This window comes from Macaca fascicularis, chromosome 6 (genome assembly GCF_037993035.2).
Source record: "Macaca fascicularis isolate 582-1 chromosome 6, T2T-MFA8v1.1".
Taxonomy (NCBI): Eukaryota; Metazoa; Chordata; class Mammalia; order Primates; family Cercopithecidae; genus Macaca; species Macaca fascicularis.
In genome coordinates, this window is record NC_088380.1 from 136,431,812 (window position 1) to 136,451,135 (window position 19,324).

The following is a 19,324-nucleotide window of genomic DNA, read 5'->3' on the forward strand; positions in this document are numbered from 1 at the left end:
CTATTTCCAGCTCTGCAAAAAAGGCTGGGCGCAAGGAAATATAAATGGCCTGGCTACCAGCTTGAAATAGGAGGAAGAAGGAGAAAAACTGAAGATAAATACAAACTATTATCTGGAAAAAAAAAAAAAAACCCAGCAACAACACTCCTGTCACACATGCACAACCATGATCTGTAGCTTGACTTAACAGTTTCATTAATGTTACCTCTGAAATAATATAGCAAGTGACAAGAAAATCTCATCAACTTTAGCCATCTTGAAGTGCTGTTAATCAGATACATCTAAGCTCCAATGAGTTGGAGATAATGCCCAAAATAAATGCCAGGAGGATCCCTAAGCAGCATCTAAACAAAGGAATAAGGAGATGCCATTTGCAGGAAAAGAAGAATAACTATTTAAAAACAGCTAGAGAACAAACTAAAGAGGTCAGACATAAATACCTATAGCCAGAAACTAACTCAGGCCAACTTGTCCGGCATCCTGACTAAGGAGTACACAGAACATTGAACTGGAAGAGTCTTTAAGCTCATCTAACTCAGGAGACATCAGCCTATGTTCTGTGGGTCCACGGGGGGGTTTTAGGGGTTCCAGAAATGTTTGATTGTAATTCATTCAAATAGTGTTTTTAGCTATTTGTAATGCTATAATGAAGAATAGCAGGTAAACCTAAAAGTTTTATATTGTGAAGGAATACCAAATGTGTGCGTAGCTTAAAACTTAATTACAGGACCTAACTATCACATAAGATGTTACTCCATGAGGCCCATTGTGGAGGAATTGTGTTAAAACTTAAGCGAGCTCAGAGACTTCTTCTGCTCAAACCTCTGCGATGGCTTCCCATCTCCAAGTGAAAGTCTTACACTGGCCAACAGGTGCTAGAGGGCATACCCCTTACCTGGTAACCTCATCTTTTGTGACATTCCCCTTACTATACTCCCCTTCAGCCATCCCAGCCTCCTTGCTGCTTCTGGCACATACCACGCTTCCATCTGCCGGGAATGCTCCCTCCACAAGAATCACAGGGTTTTGCTTCCTCACCTCCTTCAAGTATTTGCTCATATGTCATCTTCTGAATGAGACCTTCCTTGACCACATATTTAACAATTGCCTCTCTATCCCTAAGTTCTTAACCCACTTCTTTGTCTTATGTTTTCTTTTCTTTTCTTACTCTCTTTCTCTTTCTCTCTTTTTTTTTTTTTGAGACAGAGTCTAGCTCTGTTGCCAGGCTGGAGTGCAATGGTGCAATCTTGGCTCACTGCAACCTCTGCATCCCAGTTCAAGCGATTCTCCTGCCTCAGCCTCCCAAGTAGCTTGGACTACAGGCTTGCGCCACCACGCCTAGCTAATTTTTGTATTTTTGGTAGAGACGGGGTTTTACCATGTTAGCCAGGATTTTCTTGATCTCTTGACTTCGTGATCTGCCCGCCTCGGCCTCCCAAAGTACTTAGATGACAGGCGTGAGCCACCATGTACTGTACAATGTTAAAATATGTTTCATTTTATTGTCTACCACTCCCCACCAGTGTGTAGCTCCCCAAGACAAAGACAAGAGAATTTTATCTGCTTTGTTTAATGAAATTCCAGCACTTAGAACAGGACCACAAACCAAGTGCTCGGTAAATCTTTGCCAAATAAATGAATAGGAACTAGATGATGGGTGGAGTCAAAGAGCAAAGGCCACTAGACAAATGGACCAAGAAATCACATTTTTCTAGGTAAGCGTGGGTCAGTGTATATTTCAGTCATATTCATATATATAGGAAATATCTGTTAAGCACTTTCTGTTTTCCAGACCTTATGCTGGGGGTGTTCATCTTATTTAACTTAATCCACACAACAATTTGCAAAGCTGTTAAAGAATGTCAGTGGAAGACAAACATTGAACACAAGGAGTATTTCTGAATTCTCTACCCATCCTCTACTCACTGCAAGGGTGTAGCAGGTTATTTTAAGGGCAGAATTCTCACACATATGAATATATTGCTTCCTCTCAGTCCAGTTCAGCAGTCCTCAAACTTAAGTGGCATAAAATGCATCACATAAAGATAAACATATCCAAAACCATGTATAATCTACTTTATAGGCAAATAAGGAGTCCTCAAGGGTAATTTTCACTCAACCCAATTTTCATCTTGCTTTCTAATCTAATCTCTCATAAAATACAATGCCAAATTATACTAACTTTAATCCCATTGTAATTTAAAGTTACCTGTTTCTTCTTGAACTTCAGAATAAAGCTGTAACTGTCATATTTATGCACATACTTGAACATTATGTTAAGGAACCTTAAGCAAGAAGGCTGTTGTTTTTCACTGCTATCTTTAAAATTCAAGTTAGCTTATGTCCACTCACATAAAATTACAGCAGCAAATTCATCTGTTGGTTGCCTGCTCCTCAGTGGTGCAATGACAAGAAAATATAAAGTGTTAAAATATAGACAGCTTTATCTCTTATTTCAAATTGTTGATGCTTCTTGTCTGATTATGATTTTTTGATTATGAGAGCTCTTCTTGGATGTTGTAAGTAAAATCAAAATTTTCTACTTATTTTTAAAGAATTTGGATCAGTATAATTTCAGAGTGTCCTGAGATGGCAAGGTGAGTTGTTAAAAAAAATGCTACTATTTATAATCACTTATCTACTTGAAACAGGATTTTATATTTGAAATAGTCTAACAAAAAATCCACAGGAATAAATTGTAAGCTGTATCTTCTTTAAGACTGTAATTTCCATCTACAATCCTCAGTGTCAAAATTGTTCCTTCCTTATGTCTATTATGTTCATCAAACCTCATTGTTCCTCACTGAATTTTTTAGTAAGCAATTATTAACAATTTTAAATTCATTTAAACAAATGTACAATTTATTTGTTTTAAGCAGAGGAGTTTGTATCATAATTCTTTTCTCTTTTTTAAAGTTCCGCTACTGAAAATAGATTGAAAATCACTGTGGTAGCCAGGGATTGGTGAACTTTTGTTTAAAAAGCCAAATATTAAATAATTTAGGTATTGCAGGCCAAATGGCAAAATTGAGGATATTATGTGGGTACTTATGTAATATTTTAAATGTCACAATTTAAAAATGTAAAAGCATTTTAAGATGTAAAAATCATTCTTAACTTGTAGGTCATACAAAATCAGGTGATGGTCTGGATTTGGCCTATGGGCTATAGTTTGCTCACCTCTACTCTAGCCCAATACCCCTATTTTTACTGGTGAATAAATGATTAGCAGAGCTGAATTTTCTATGAAAGGTTCACAGATATTGTAGCAACCCTAAAAGCACGGACTGCAATGTAGGTCTCTTAATGTCTAACATCACTGTGTCATTAATGAATAACCTAAGAAGAAAAGGGGCATCGATACAGACAGGAAAAGACAGCAAACCACAGCTGAAGCCAAAACCACATAGAAAATGACTATATAAACACTCACTGTATAAAAGAACCATGTTTAGCAGGTTTTTTCCTTTCCCAAATTCAATCCCAGTGAACTCTTTTTGAACACAAAGCACAATTTCCTATGATTCATAAATAATTCATATATAATATATCAGAAGTTCCAGGTGGCTAGGAACTGTGTGTGTACTCCCCCATATATATATATCTCCAGCTTTTTATTCTATATATATATATATAGAATTCTATATTATATTCTATTATATATGTGTGTGTGTGTGTCCAGCTTTCTACCTTACGTTCACAGCCTATATGCTTCCAAATTGTAAAAGGTCAATAAATACCACTTATTGAATAAAAAAGTAAAAATGGGAAAATATAGCTTCTTTTTCTTCTCACAGCGATAACTTATGTCTTGATGTGTAGGCTGAAATATTAGTGATATGATTAGGGATTACATAGCAGAAAATAAGATTGCTTCTGGTGTAAATAAGCTTCCATTTTGGGATTATTTCAATTAGTTTTACTTAGCAAGGTCTTCTAAGGAACTGGGCATAGACATTGGTATTAATCATCTTTTAAAATCTCTGGATCATCATAAACTAAGAGTAAAAGGAAAGAACTATTTATCTTATTTTTATCCATATTGTACCACTGGATAATAGGAAGTTTTCTCCTCATAGAAGTATTTCAGTAATAAGGAAGAACAGTAGTAGAAGTAGAATATTGCCATTTGCAACTTCAAATGAATTGATGCATAGGAATTCATTATAAACAGCTGCTTACATCAGAAATAGACAAATATTATACGTCTCCTGAAAGAACATAAAGCTATCCATGAAGTACTTTGGTTCAAGAAGAAAAAAATAAACTGGCATTGGCAAGTCTCTAGGCCCTACACCATCTTACCAATTCACAGCATATACAGAACATAGAGATGCGTGATAAATGACATGACAGGGGTGGAATCTGCAAAATTTCAGGTTGTAGGAAACCTCAGAGGGCAAATGACCCAGTTTTTTCTTTTTTAACTAAATATAATACAAAAAAAAGATAAAGACATAGAGGCATAACCTGCTAGAGAATCTTGAGAAACATATAAAACAATACTGATTTAGGGAATTGATGAGACTATTATGAAAATATGGAACTGATGAGACTGTTGGAAATATGAATAATTTAATATTTAATAATATTAGGAAATGTTTCTTGGATATTTTGTAAGGTCATGATATTTGGTTATTTTAAAGTCCCTATCTTTTAGAGATACATATTGAAATATTAATATGTAAATGATATTGTATTTTTGATTTGCTTTAAAATAATCCAATAGGGATCAAGCTGGTGGTGATACAGATAAAACTGGTCATAAGTTGAAGTTGGATGAACTGCACAGGGAGTTCTAGTCTATGTACCTTGTATATGTTTGAAATTTTCCCTGGTAATTTTTTTTAATAGCCAAAGGGAATCCCCCAAAATAAGACATGGTACGATGGCAGTAGTAGTTCCTTACCATGAATTCTGGTAATTCAATAGGGAGTGGCAACAGGGCAAACATCAGCAGCTCCAATAGTCCCATAAAGTGGATTCAGTAGGATTTCAGATTTACTCTTAATAGTTATGCCACAAAAAAAGCATTAGAAATACTTGTGTAGGATTCCACTTTGAAAAACACTGACCTAGGTGCCAACATTTTAATTATTTGTATACCATCATGGCCAATTGGGGTCTGCATGCGTACAAGAAGGTTTGAGATGACTTGGATAACTATACTGTGTCCTGCAGTCCTAATGCTGTGCTGCTAATACTAAAACCTAAATTTAATTTTAATCTGATTCAGATGGCACTGTTTTTATTCCTGTCTGCTTTTCTGTAAAGGTCCACATGGGGAGAGCAGTCTGGAACAAAAATAATGTGTGTTGTAGAATAGAGAGTGAGCAAAGCTTCAGTGGGGGTCTAAAGAATGTCGTACTCCACCCTAACTTATAATATGTGCTTTTATTCTTGGCTGGAAGCTATCCTTCTTGTCCTCTTTCTGCCTAATAAGAACTCAGAGATTAGGCCACAGGGGCCCAGTGAGAAGAAAGCATCATCACCATTCTCCACCCCATACTATGGATCCTGCACAATAGTCTTGTTGCATTTTCTAGATGATGACCACTTGTAAATTCCTCTAGAATTTCATTTACGAGTGCCAATTTACTTTTTTCATATTTACAAAATTTAATTTGGAGTTAGCATTCCCTCTATTCTTAGAGCTCCAATTGGCATCAAAATGAAAATAATTGCTCCTTTCAATTTTATTGGTATGGCAAGGTTATCTTCCTTCCTCACTAAATTTTATGACTGTCCAACTCTAGAATTAGCTAATCAAGATATTATTTATTTGATGGAATAATACAAAATGATTGGAACTTCAGAGTAATGTACTGTCCTGCAGCTTATTTTTGTAGAAATGAGAAGCATATTTCCCAAATTGTTAAAGATATTAATTTGTTACTGTATACAAATTAGACAAGTCTTGAAAAATTTAAATTATATTGGTCTCAGAAGATTCATTCAACCTACTGGATTCCTAAAAAACAATAGGTGTGACTCTAGAAACATGGAGACAATCATGTACTTAAAAACATTTCACTTGCTTAGGATTGTCTTGGCTATACGGGCTCTTTTTTGGTTCCATATTAAACTTAAAGTAGTTTTTTCTAATTCTGTGAAGATAGTCAATGGTAGCTTGATGGGGATAGCATCAAACCTATACATTACTTTGGGCAGTATGGCCATTTTTATGATATTGATTTTCTGTATCCATGCACATGGAATGTTTTTCCAGTTGTTTGTGTCCTCTCTCATTTCCTTGAGCAGTGGTTTGTAGTTCTCCCTGAAGAGAGCCTTCACATCCCTTGTAAGTTGTATTCCCAGGTATTTTATTCTCTTTGTAGCAATTGTGAATGGGAGTTCACTCATGATTTGGCTGTCTATTATTGGAGTACAGGAATGCTTACGATTTTTGCACATTGATTTTGTATCCTGAGATTTTGCTGAAGTTGCTTATCAGCTTAAGGACATTTTGGACTGAGACGATAGGGCTTTCTAAACATACAATCAAGTCATCTTCAAAGAGAGACAATTTGACTTCCTCTCTTCCTATTTGAATACGCTTTATTTCTTTCTCTTGCCTAATTGCCCTGGCCAGAACTTCCAATACTATGTTGAACAGGAGTGGTGAGAGGGCATCCTTGTGCCGGTTTTCAAACGGAATGTTTCCACCTTTTGCCCATTCAGTATGATATTGTCTGTGGGTTTGCCACAAATAGCTCTTATTATTTTGAGACACGTTCCATCAATACCTAGTTTATTGAGAGTTTTTAGCATGAAGCAGTGTTGAATTTTATTGAAGGCCTTTTCAGCATCTGTTGAGATAATCATGTGTTTTTTTTGTCACTGGTTCTGTTTATGTGATGGATTACGTTTAATGATTTGTATATGTTGATCCAGCTTTGCATCCCAGGGTTGAAGCCAACTTGATCATGGTGGATAAGCTTTTTGATGTGCTGTTGGATTCAGTTTGCCAGTATTTTATTGAGGATTTTCGCATAGATGTTCTTCAGAGATATTGGCCTGAAATTTTCTTCTTTCTGTTGTGTGTCTGCCAGGTTTTGGTATCAGGATGATGCTGGCCTCATAAAATGAGTTAGGGAGGATTCCTTCTTTTCCTATTGTTTGGAATAGTTTCAGAAGGAATGGTACCAGATCCTCTTTGTACCTCTGGTAGAATTCAGCTGTGAATCCCTCTGGTCCTGGGCTTTTTTTGGTTGGTTTAATTAATTACTTTAATTAATTTAATTAAATTAATTACTGCCTCAATTTCAGAACTTGTTATTGGTCTATTCAGGGGTTTGACTTCTTCCTGGTTTAGTCTTGGGAGGGTGTATGTGTCCAGGAATTTATCCATTTCTTCTAGATTTCCTAGTTTGTTTGTGTAGAGGTGTTTATAGTATTTTCTGACAGTAGTTTGTATTTCTGTGGGATCAGTGGTGATATTCCCTTTATCATTTTTATTGCGTCTATTTGATTCTTCTCTCTTTTCTTCTTTATTGGTCTGGCTAGCAGTCTATCTATTTTATTATTTAAAAAACAGCTCCTGGATTTATTGATTTTTTTGAATGGTTTTTCGTGTCTCTATCTCCTTCAGTTCTGCTCTGATTTTAGTTATTTCTTGTCTTCTGCTAGCTTTTCAATTTGTTTGCTCTTGCTTCTCCAGTTCTTTTAATTGTGATGTTAGGGTGGCTATTTTACATCTTTCCTGCTTTCTCTTGTGGGTATTTAGTGCTATAAATTTTCCTCTACACACTGCTTTAAATGTGTCCCAGAGATTCTGGTACATTGCGTCTTCGTTCTCACTGGTTTCAAAGAACATCTTTATTTCTACCTTCATTTTGTTATTTACCCAGTAGTCATTCAGGAGCAGGTTGTTCAGTTTCCATGCAGCTGTGCGGTTTTGAGTGAGTTCCTCAATCCTGAGTTCTAATTTGCTCGCACAGTGGTCTGACATACTATTTGTTATAATTTCTGCTCTTTTGCATTTGCTGAGGGTGTTTTACTTCCAACTATGTGGAATCATGTTAACATGATTAAATAAGATAGTTTGTGAAAATAATTATATTTTCAACCACCCCCCCCCCCCCACCCCGCCAAGAATTTTGAAGACTGGCAGAAAAACAATCTGCTCTCTTGGTGCTAACATTCTGTTGAAAGTCATAAATCCTTACTTTTAATAACTATTGAAATATTTGTGTCATTATTAGTTCACTACAGACTTAAATAAAAGTCCACTGCTGTATGCAGCACCTTAAGATGAATTATAAATTATTTCTGCCTCATTCACTCAAGATACAAAATCTCAGATAGAATACCCAACTTGCTAAGCCTAAGCCATATCCCCTTCGCACTGGGTTGAGAGATGTGGTATCTAACTTCTCCTACATCCTAGTAAGGTATCCTAAAATTTAAATAAGAGTAATCATTATGGAAAAGGAAAGACCCCTAATCTCTCCTCTTACGTTTAACTTGTCATGATATGTGGTTATAAAGAAATGTATATATGTGTGTTTCTGTATGTACATATGCATATATATAGTGTTTCTGTATGTAAACATGTCATACATATATATCATATTTATGTGTATAAATATGCAATGTATTCATATGTTGGTATCTAAGAATGCAGCACAATGAATCCTGTAAACATCCTGAAATCCAATTGTCTCTATCATTTAAGTGTTTTTAGGCTTAATAGTCAGAAATGGTATTTTTTTATTCATAAGTTTTGTATTATTTATCAGTCACAAACATGAGAAAAATATATTACAAGCAGGAATGTCACACACCCCATTTCAGATTTATGATTTATCTAATTGGTATTTGATAACCTATGTACCAAAGTGCTGCTTCCCAAACTTTCTCATGTAAGCAAATCACCTGAGGATCCTGTTAAAATGCAGATTCTGACTCTTTCAAACTGGGATCAGTATTCTGCCTTTCTTTCTTTCTTTTTTTTTTTTTTTTTCATGGTACATAAACTTTTTATTAACTTTGACGCCAAATAAGAAGGATGAAATTTAGGATACAAATCTTCCGTTCACAAAACAGTGGCAAAAATTTATAGTTTTAAATTGGTATAATTTATGAATTCTCAAACATTTATTGGGAATATTCAAGTTTACCTAATTAATCACCCAGAAAGCCAGCAGTACTGCCAAAAGCTCTTGGTATATTCAGTAGTCACTGTGAAAACCTTTCATTTCTCTACCAACTAGCAATGGCTCAGTTTCTTCCTTGATGCATCTCGACACATCCTTGAAGCACCTCAACATGGACTGGAGAGAAGGCACTTGGAAGCAAATCAGAATGTACACTAAATAAACAGTCAACTTTTGGGGAACTGCAAGCACATGTTGACCAGATAACTGAAATGGCGGCAGTAATGAGGAAAGCCATTGAAATTGACGAGCAACAGGGTTGCAAGGAACAAGAACGAATATTTCAACTTGAACAAGAAAACAAAGGGTTGAGAGAGATCCTTCAAATAACTCGAGAATCATTTTTGAACCTAAGGAAAGAAGATGCATCGGAAAGTACTTCTTTGTCAGCATTAGTGACCAACAGTGACTTGAGTCTGAGGAAGAGCTGAAGAGCTTCTGAGTCTGTGAGCTTCTTACATGACTCCAAATGGTCAAATAAGTGAATGAATGAATGGACAGAAAATTCAATCCTTTATTTTTTTCTCTGTAAATATGTACAGTGCACTGGCTATGAGATAGCAATAAAAAAATGCATAGTTAATGGTCATAGACTTTATTCCAAAACATAATTGGAAAGTATTCTGCCTTTCAAACAAGTTCCCAGGTGATGCCACTCTAGCCAATCCATGGAGCAGTAAAGGCACTAAGAAGCGTGTTCCACCATTGCTGGTCCTTGACTAGAAACACGGGCATCACTGAGAACTTATTAGAAATGCAAATTCTCAAGCTCCAAACCTGCTGACTCAGAAACTCGGGGGGTGGAGTCCTCTTATTCCCTACTAAAATTTGAGAGCTACTGAAATAAACCTTTATTTCTCTTATCTGATTATTCACAAATAAGCTCATTAATCCTCAAAGGCTCAAGTAGGTCCACGTTAATTTTTAGATACTGAATGACAGAAATGTGGTAACACGAAAGGTTTCCATTTTTTTCAGCACCTCTAACTCCCATTCTGTCCCATCCTAGCATAAACTGGTCTGGTAAACAAATCTCCTGGAACTCACGTTCTCCAACTGTAGAATGCATAGGAGCTATGTGAAAGGGAGTCTTAGTAAGCTGTAGGTATCCTGCCATTATTATGGCCATGGCTGCTGTTTGAGAACAAAGACATGCACAATACTCAACTTGCTTTAGATTCTCAGTGCCATGTAGAAAATTAAGTACAAATAAGAAAAAATAAAATATTTAAATAACCCAGAAACCTACTACCCTCAACTACCTTCTCTTTTTTATTTTTTTAAATTATACTTTAAGTTCTAGGGTACATGTGCACAACGTGCAGGTTTGTTACATATGTATACATGTGCCATATTGGTGTGCTGCACCTATTAACTCATCATTTACATTAGGTATATCTCCTAATGCTATCCCTCCCCACTCCCCCACCCCACAACAGGCCCGGTATGTGATGTTCCCCTTCCTGTGTCCAAATCCTCAATAAAATACTGGCAAACCAAATCCAGCAACACATCAAAAAGCTTATCCACCATGATCAAGTGGGCTTCATCTCTGGGATGCAAGGCTGGTTCAACATATGCAAATCAATAAATGTAATCCAGCATATAAACAGAACCAATGACAAAAATCACATGATTATCTCAATAGATGCAGAAAAGGTCTTTGACAAAATTCAACAGCCCTTCATGCTAAAAACTCTCAATAAATTCAGTATTGATGGAATGTGTCTCAAAATAATAAGAGCTATTTATGACAAACCCACAGCCAATATCATACTGAATGGGCAAAAACTGGAAGCATTCCCTTTGAAAACTGGCACAAGACAGGGATGCCCTCTCTCACCACTCCTATTCAACATCGTGTTGGAAGTTCTGTTCAGGGAAATCAGGCAGGAGAAAGAAATAAAGGGTATTCAGTTAGGAAAAGAAGAAGTCAAATTGTTCCTGTTTGCAGATGATATGATTGTATATCTAGAAAACCCCATCGTCTCAGGCCAAAATCTCCTTAAGCCGATAAGCAACTTCAACAAAGTCTCAGGATACAAAATCAATGTGCAACAATCATAAGCATTCTTATACACCAATAAGAGACAAACAGAGAGCCAAATCATGAGTGAACTCCCATTCACAATTGCTTCAAAGAGAATAAAATACCTAGGAATCCAACTTACAAGGGATGTGAAGGACCTCTTCAAGGAGAACTACAAACCACTACTCATGAAATAAAAGAGGATACAGACAAATGGAAGAACATTCCATACTCATGGATAGGAAGAATCAATATCGTGAAAATGGTCATTTTGCCCAAGGTAATTTACAGATTCAATGCCATCCCCATCAAGCTACCAATGACTTTCTTCACAGAATTGGAAAAAACTACTTTAAATTCATATGGAACCAAAAAAGAGCTTGCATTGCCAAGTCAATCGTAAGCCAAAAGAACAAAGCTGGAGGAATCACGCTACTTGACTTCAAACTATACTACAAAGCTACGGTAACCAAAACAGCATGGTACTGGTACCAAAACAGAGATATAGACCAATGGAACAGAACAGAGCCTTCAGAAATAATACCACACATCCACAACCATCTGATCTTTGACAAACCTGACAAAAACAAGAAATGGGGAAAGGATTCCCTAATTAACAAATGGTGCTGGGAAAACTGGCTAGCCATATGTAGAAAACTGAAACTGGATACCTTCCTTACACCTTATACAAAAATTAATTCAAGATGGATTAAAGACTTAAATGTTAGACCTAAAACCATAAAAACCCTAGAAGAAAACCTAGGCAATACCATTCAGGACATAGGCATGGGCAAGAACTTCACGTCTAAAACACCAAAAGCAGTGGCAACAAAAACTAAAATTGACAAATGGGATCTAATTAAACTAAAGAGCTCTGCACAGCAAAATAAAATACCATCAGAGTGAACAGGCAACCAATAGAATCGGAGAAAATTTTTGCAATCTACTCATCTGACAAAGGGCTAATATCCAGAACCTACCAAGAACTCAAACAAATTTACAAGAAAAAAACAAACAACCCCATCAACAAGTGGACGAAGGATATGAACAGACATGTCTCAAAAGAAGACATTTATGCAGTCAACAGACACATGAAAAAATGCTCATCATCACTGGCCATCAGAGAAATGCAAATCAAAACCACAGTGAGATACCATCTCACACCAGGTAGAATGGCTATCATTAAAAAGTCAGGAAAGAACAAGTCCTGGAGACGATGTGGAGAAATAGGAACACTTTTACACTGTTGGTGGGACTGTAAACTAGTTCATCCATTGTGGAAGACAGTGTGGTGATTCCTCAGGGATCTAGAACTAGAGATACCATTTGACCCTGCCATCCCATTATTGGGTACATACCCAAAGGATTATAAATCATGCTGCTATAAAGACACATGCACACGTATGTTTATTTCGGCACTATTCACAATAGCAAAGACTTGGAACCAACCCAAATGTCCAACAATGATAGACTGGATTAAGAAAATGTGGCACATATACACCATGGAATACTATGCAGCCATTAAAAATGATGAGTTCGGCTGGGCGCGGTGGCTCACGCCTGTAATCCCAGCACTTTGGGAGGCCGAGACAGGTGCATCACGAAGTCAGGAGATCGAGACCATCCTGGCTAACACGGTGAAACCCCGTCTCTACTAAAAATACAAAAAAATTAGCCGGGCGTAGTGGCGGACGCCTGTAGTCCCAGCTACTCGGGAGGCTGAAGCAGGAGAATGGCGTGAACCTGGGAGGCAGAACTTGGAGTGAGCTGAGATTGCACCACCACACTCCAGCCTGGGCAACTGAGCAAGACTCCGTCTCAAAATAAATAAATAAATAAATAAATAAATAAATAAATATATAAATAAATGATGAGTTCATGTCCTTTGTAGGGACATGGATGAAGCTGGAAACCATCATTCTCAGCAAACTATGGCAAGGACAAAAAACCAAACACCGCATGCTCTCACTCATAGGTGGGAATTGAACAATCGGAAATGGTATTTTCTTTAATTTAAAAAATGTTTTAGCTTCCCCCATCCTTTTAGTTTTAGTTGACATGTAATAATTGTGTATATTTATGGGATACAGAGTGATATTTTAATACATGTACATAATATATAATGATCAAATCAGGGTAATTAGCATATGATACCTATCACCTGAAACATTTTACCTTTCTTTGTGCTGTGAAAATGCAAAAATCTTCTCTTCTAGCTTTTTGGAAATATACAAAAATGATAATGAACCATATTCACCCTATGATGCTTCAGAACACCCAAACTCATTCCTCCTATCTAGCTGTGATTTTGTATCCTTTATGCATGCTCTCCTCCTTCTCCCACTTATGCTTCCCAGTCTCAAATACCCACAACTCTACTCTCTACTGGAACTGCATATATTAAGGAAAATAAAATGAAGTATATTAGTCAGATTAATTTCACATGTCTTTGCTTCGCAAAATGTGGCTACTAAAATTTTTAAAATTACATATGTGGATAATTTTATATCTCTACTGAACAGCACAGATCTATGGGACAGGAAAGGAAAACCAAGTAATTAACAGGGATTGACAATTAAAGCAACAGAAAGAAGGTGGCACATGCATTTTATTTTAAGTTTTCTGAGACAGGAAATATTGAATTGGAGATTATTCATATTTTAGGAAAGTAGTGAACGGAGCCAATTAAAAATTAAAGTCTTTTTTTTTTTTTTAGCATAAATTCAGGTTAGTGATTAGGAACTCGAGATTTTGCAGCCCACTACCTAATCATAGACTATTACTACTTACAAAAATATTATGTGTAAATAGTCCCTTTTTCTTTGTAAAAGCTCAATTGGGTATTTTGCTTATGTCTCAGACTGTCATGGGGCCAAGAGGGGCTGGAAGAAGTGGATGTTTTTATTTCAATTGATTGCTTTTTGACCCTTTCCCAAGTGACAGGAGGAGTTTCATTCTTTCCTCTCAATTGATCTTCTCACTGATTGCTTAAACAAGTGGACCATCTCTTGGTTAGGTAAATCTGCAGAAAATAAATGAAGAGTATGTGCTGACCTTAAACAAATGAAGTATTTTTTTAAAAAACCTTTTTATTATAGAGATCCAAATTTATCCAAAGATAATTGCCTACCCTAATAGTAATCAACACCTGGTCAATCAGACCTTAGTCACATCTACATCTCCCTCTATCCCATATATCTAAATCCCAGATATCATACCAGTTTATGAACATTTCAGTATGTATTTTAGAAAATAAGGACTCTTTCTATAAAAAACAAGGCTGCAATAGCATTATCATACCTAAAAAGTAATTCATGATTAATAAATCTTTGGTAGCATCAAATATCTGATCAGTGTAAAAAAATTTACTGCAACATTTTCATGGTGATTAAATGTAGATTAATACTAGGCCCAGAAACTTACCTAGTTTTATGATATGCTGTAAATAATTACCTTTTCATATTTCAATATATTAATTTTGATCATCTCCTCATGTGCTGATTTCTGAGAAAATAAAAATAGAATCAAATTGTTATCTTAGTATGTCTCTATAATTATAATACTCCTTGGCAATATCAAAAATATTTTGTAACACAATTTATCCCTTAGGAACAAACTGAATTACCATTATGATTATTAACCACTAGATGCCACAGTTGCTTCACACAAACGAAATTAACTCAGCCTTGATCTGTCAAGAAAAAATGATAACATTCAAAATAGCTTAGTAAAATCCTGATTCAAAGTGTCAGGACAAGTCTAATCTTGATTATAGCCTGTAGCAAAAGCATAAACTGAACATTCATTGACCTTTCACTTTCATAAATGATCAAAGAATGATTCCACCCTTTAAAGTCATTTGTGCCTTGTCTGTGATTTTAATGTTATTAGTAACCTTTTCCAATTAGTTTTAATATCTAATGTAGTTCCATTAAAGTAGTCTGCTCAAAGACTTTCTGCTAAGTGTAGCAGACTTTGTCTTGGGGTGGTTGACATTAAAGTCTTTCCAAAGCCACAGGAACACAACCTCTACAAGAAGAAATCTGTCTTCACTGTGAATCCAGATGATACCTTATGTTCCAGTAGTTACAACTCAGAGAAGGCGGCAAATAATTCATATGTTACTGTAGTCTAATATGGACATATTTGAAATTGTTAAAGGGTTTAGGAAAGACAGAAAATCAGTTTTGTAATTTTCTTTGTAAACTATTATAATTTTAGGAGGATTTTATTATTGCTTTTTTCTCAAAATCCACTACTGAGTTGCTTCACAGAGATTTTATGAGATGGTTCACAAGTATACTTATTGGTACATTCTTGCTTAGATAAGAACAGCAACTATATGAGACATTTTTCCCAGAGTTATTATTATAGAATTACCTGTATTTGTGTATTCTTTCTTCTAACATAGTATATAGATTTTGTTATATTTTGGTATGCAACTATGTTTATTTTTCTTCATTGTTAGTTCCATGAAAATTTCCTCCTCAACAACCCTTATATCCAATTGAAATTTTTTTTCTTAAATTATTCCTATAACTTATTACTTAATGTTGTGAAAATAAAAAAGTGAGTTCTTGATAGAGATTTCCCAGAAAATTACCTCCTGTAAAATCATGTATCTTCAGAACAAAAGTGAGTACGAGAAAATTACTTTACTGACTTTGGGAAATTCCCACAGATAACGACAGGAATCTCAATACATATAAAATTAAATTTATATAAAAATCTTTTCCCAAAGCTTCTATTTATTACAAATAAGGAAAGGGGTAGATGCTGTGCGGGAAGAACAAAAAAGAGGCTTGCTTTTTCCCTTCTATTCTAAAGTGATGGGGTCACTTCAATAAAGATTTCAATGTTTTATCTAATTCTACCCTTGTCCCACTCTAGTTTATTTTCTCCCCATAGGAGCTAGAATGATCCTTGTAAACAATAAATAAAAACCAGATCACTACTCTACACAACAGCTTCATTGTCACTTGGAATCAAAGCCAAAGTCTTTATGAATGTCTGCAAGGATCTACATATGCACTGTCCAATATGGTAGTCCCTAACCACTTGTGTCTATTGAACATTGGAAATGTGGCTAGTTTGAATTCAGATGTGCTGTAAGTGGAGAGCACAAAATGGTTTTGAAAAATTAGTATCAATAAAAAGAATGTAAAATATCTCCTGATAGTTTGGATATATTAAGTTGAATAAAAAGTATTAAAATCAATTTCATCTGTTTTTAAATGAGGCTTCTAGAAAAAAACTAAATTATATGTCTTGCATTTGTGGCTCACATTATAATTCTATTCAGCACTGACCTAAATTATCAACAAGTCATCCACTGCCTCCTTTTTCCAATCTACTTTGGCCTCTGCTGCTTCTCAATATAACATGTCTGTGTCAAAGACTTGTGTTAGCTACTCCTTCTCCTTGAAAAATATTATTTCAGATATCTTCAGGATTAGTTTCCTCACTTTTTCCTGTTCTCTGCTAAAATTATCAGACAGAACTTTCCTGACCTATCAGTTTTAAGTGGCCTCACCCAACACATAATACACTCACTATCCTTCTCTATTTTTTAAATAAACACTTACACCAACATATTACATGTATTTATTTCTTTATATGTAAAAATACTTCATATACACACTTGCGTTTGTGTGTGTGTGTGTGTACCCATGAAGTCAGGACTTTGTTTTGTTTACTTCTGCTTCTCAGTAATAGTGTCTGCCTTACAGTAGATACTAAGTAAGTATCTGTTAAATAAATGAAAATATGAAATGTAATAAAAATTAGATGATAGATACCATGAGAGAGAGGTTTTAGCATGAGGGAAGGGATTAGAAATGAGGAGAACATTTGCCAAGCATCTACAATGAACTAAACATTGTGCTAAGCACTTCATATAGTACATTAATAAAGCCTCACAGAAATGAATTTACAAATGAGAAATCCAAAACTTAGAGAATTTTCATAACTTGCCCAAGGTCACTTGCCTCATATGTAACATCACTTCACTGACTTTCATTTTATTTGAATATTTTCTAGTGCCTTCCCTGATTCCCAGACTAAATTAGATGCTCTTATAAATATTCTCAGAGTACTCTGTATTTCTGTTCATATCATTTATCACCATTGTAATTCATTTCATAGTGTGATGTTTAATGTCTGTCTTCTTCAATGCACTATAAGTTTCATGATGGGAAGTACTGAATAGTTTGTTGACATCTCCATGTCCAGAGCCTTCCACCTTGTCTAATGTTTAATCTCTAATATACACTTGCTGAATAAGTGAATGAAATTAACTTTCTCCCCAAATATTCCGAACAGTTGATGAATGGGTTAGTTATGCCCAATGAGAATTAATGATTTTGTAGATCAACTACATGAATGACATCCATTACCATAAACTCCAGTTGAATACTGCAGGGGAGAGGGTACTGGTGTGTGGGTGGACTTATTTGTCCTTCACTGTTGACCATATGCAATAGGAAATCCTCTGGAAATGTGCTGTCCTACATGGTAACCCCTAGCCACATGGGGCTATTTAAATAAAAAGTAATTAAAATTAAATAAAATGAAAACTCATTTTGTCAATCACACTAGTCACCTTTCAATGCTCCATAATTTTATGTGGCTACTGTCTTATCAGAACAAATAAAAAAAATTTCCATGATAGTGAAAGTTCTATTGAATAGTACTATTCTAGAAATTTTAAAACGGCTTTGGGAAGATATATTTTCAAATCAGAAGGGGTCTGTTTGACTAGCTTTGTATTCTAACTAAACTTCAACTTTGAGAGAGTCTAATAATCTGTATTCCCAAGTGTCTCTGGGCAAAACCTAGATGTGGAAAAGGAGCTTCATTGTCCAGCAGATGAAACATTCAGTCAGACGTGCTCATGCACAGCCAGTGACCGGTGTGGAAAGAACCATTCCTCCAAGGACTCCAGGCAGGCCTAGTGTTCCAGGGACGCTGCCAGCACCTCGCTGGATCGAGCCATTATGTCTAATGCCATTCAATACCATCCCCTTGCGTTTGATGTCTAAAACAGAAGACTGAAATTTGAAGAGAAGGGCGGGCTTGGGATGCCAAAAGCACCCCAGACTATAGCTTTATGCACAACCTTTAGAGAGAAATTTGTTAATGCTCCCTTCTTCAAAATGTCATATACCTTCAGGTAATTTCTTCCTAACGTAACTAAGTCACAATGATTTTGGCCAATACAGCTTAACTTTTTTGAGATTCTGTTGCTGGAGAACTTTCCTCCCTCATTGGAGAGGTAAAATTTTCCTGTCTTTGCCTTAGAAAATAAAACGGTTCATAGGCAAGAATAAAAATCGTATCTTCCATTTTATTTTTTGATTAAGTTCACTTATTTTGTGGGGGTAAGACTTTCTTCCCTTTGGATCTTCAGGGTATTGGCCCTGTGAATGTGTGCCCATTTCTCCACTATTTGACAGTCTCACTGAGCCAATCTTCTACCAAGACTGAAAATAGACCATGGTTCTCATTTCTAGAACAGCTATCATCAGGAGAGCCGAGGGGGAGACCATTAGGCAGCCTCACGTTTTCCAACTCAACAGGTGGACATGGGATTTTTACGTTCTTTGGGGATTGAACCCCCAGTCACCATCATCTCCCTCAGCCTTTCAGGGTAAGTATTTCCAATCCCTCAGAGATTTTCTTAGGAGAGACTCCAAACGACAATGGTACTTCTGTGATGGACTGAGGAGAGCTGGTGGAGGATGCAGGTAGGAGGGAAGTTAGGCTGGGAGGAGAGGTGCTGGGATGGGACGTTGGGTTTCCTGACAAATGACCGAGTAGAGAGAGAAGGCGCGGAGGGGCAGCGGTAAGAACAACGTGGAAAGGACGGAAAACGCGAAGAGTGGCGCCCTGGCAGACCTGGGGCGGGGCAGAGTGGGAAGGGTCACGCCAGGACGTACCCGGCTGTGGGCCGGGGGAGGAGACCCCGGAGGGACAGCAACGAACTTAGTGGGGGCTCCCGGACCCGAGCTCCGCCGATGAGGTCAGCGGAGCCTAGGCGCCGGGAGGAGGCCAGTAGAGCCCCCAGACACGAGTGTCGGGAGGCCAGCGGAGGGGCGGGATGGGACGGGAAATGGGACGAAGAGCAAGAGCTGGGGGA

At 36.5% G+C, this 19,324-nt stretch overlaps 1 long non-coding RNA gene across 2 annotated transcripts in view; it reads right to left on the minus strand.

Moving 5' to 3' along the window:
* LOC123574036 (uncharacterized) overlaps positions 1-19,324 on the minus strand; it is a 124,613-nt gene that overhangs the window by 103,517 nt on the left and 1,772 nt on the right. For both annotated transcript variants that reach the window (XR_006698857.3, XR_006698856.3), the window contains exon 2: positions 14,611-14,691. This is a non-coding gene — a long non-coding RNA (uncharacterized lncRNA). The remainder of the gene's footprint in view (positions 1-14,610; positions 14,692-19,324) is intronic.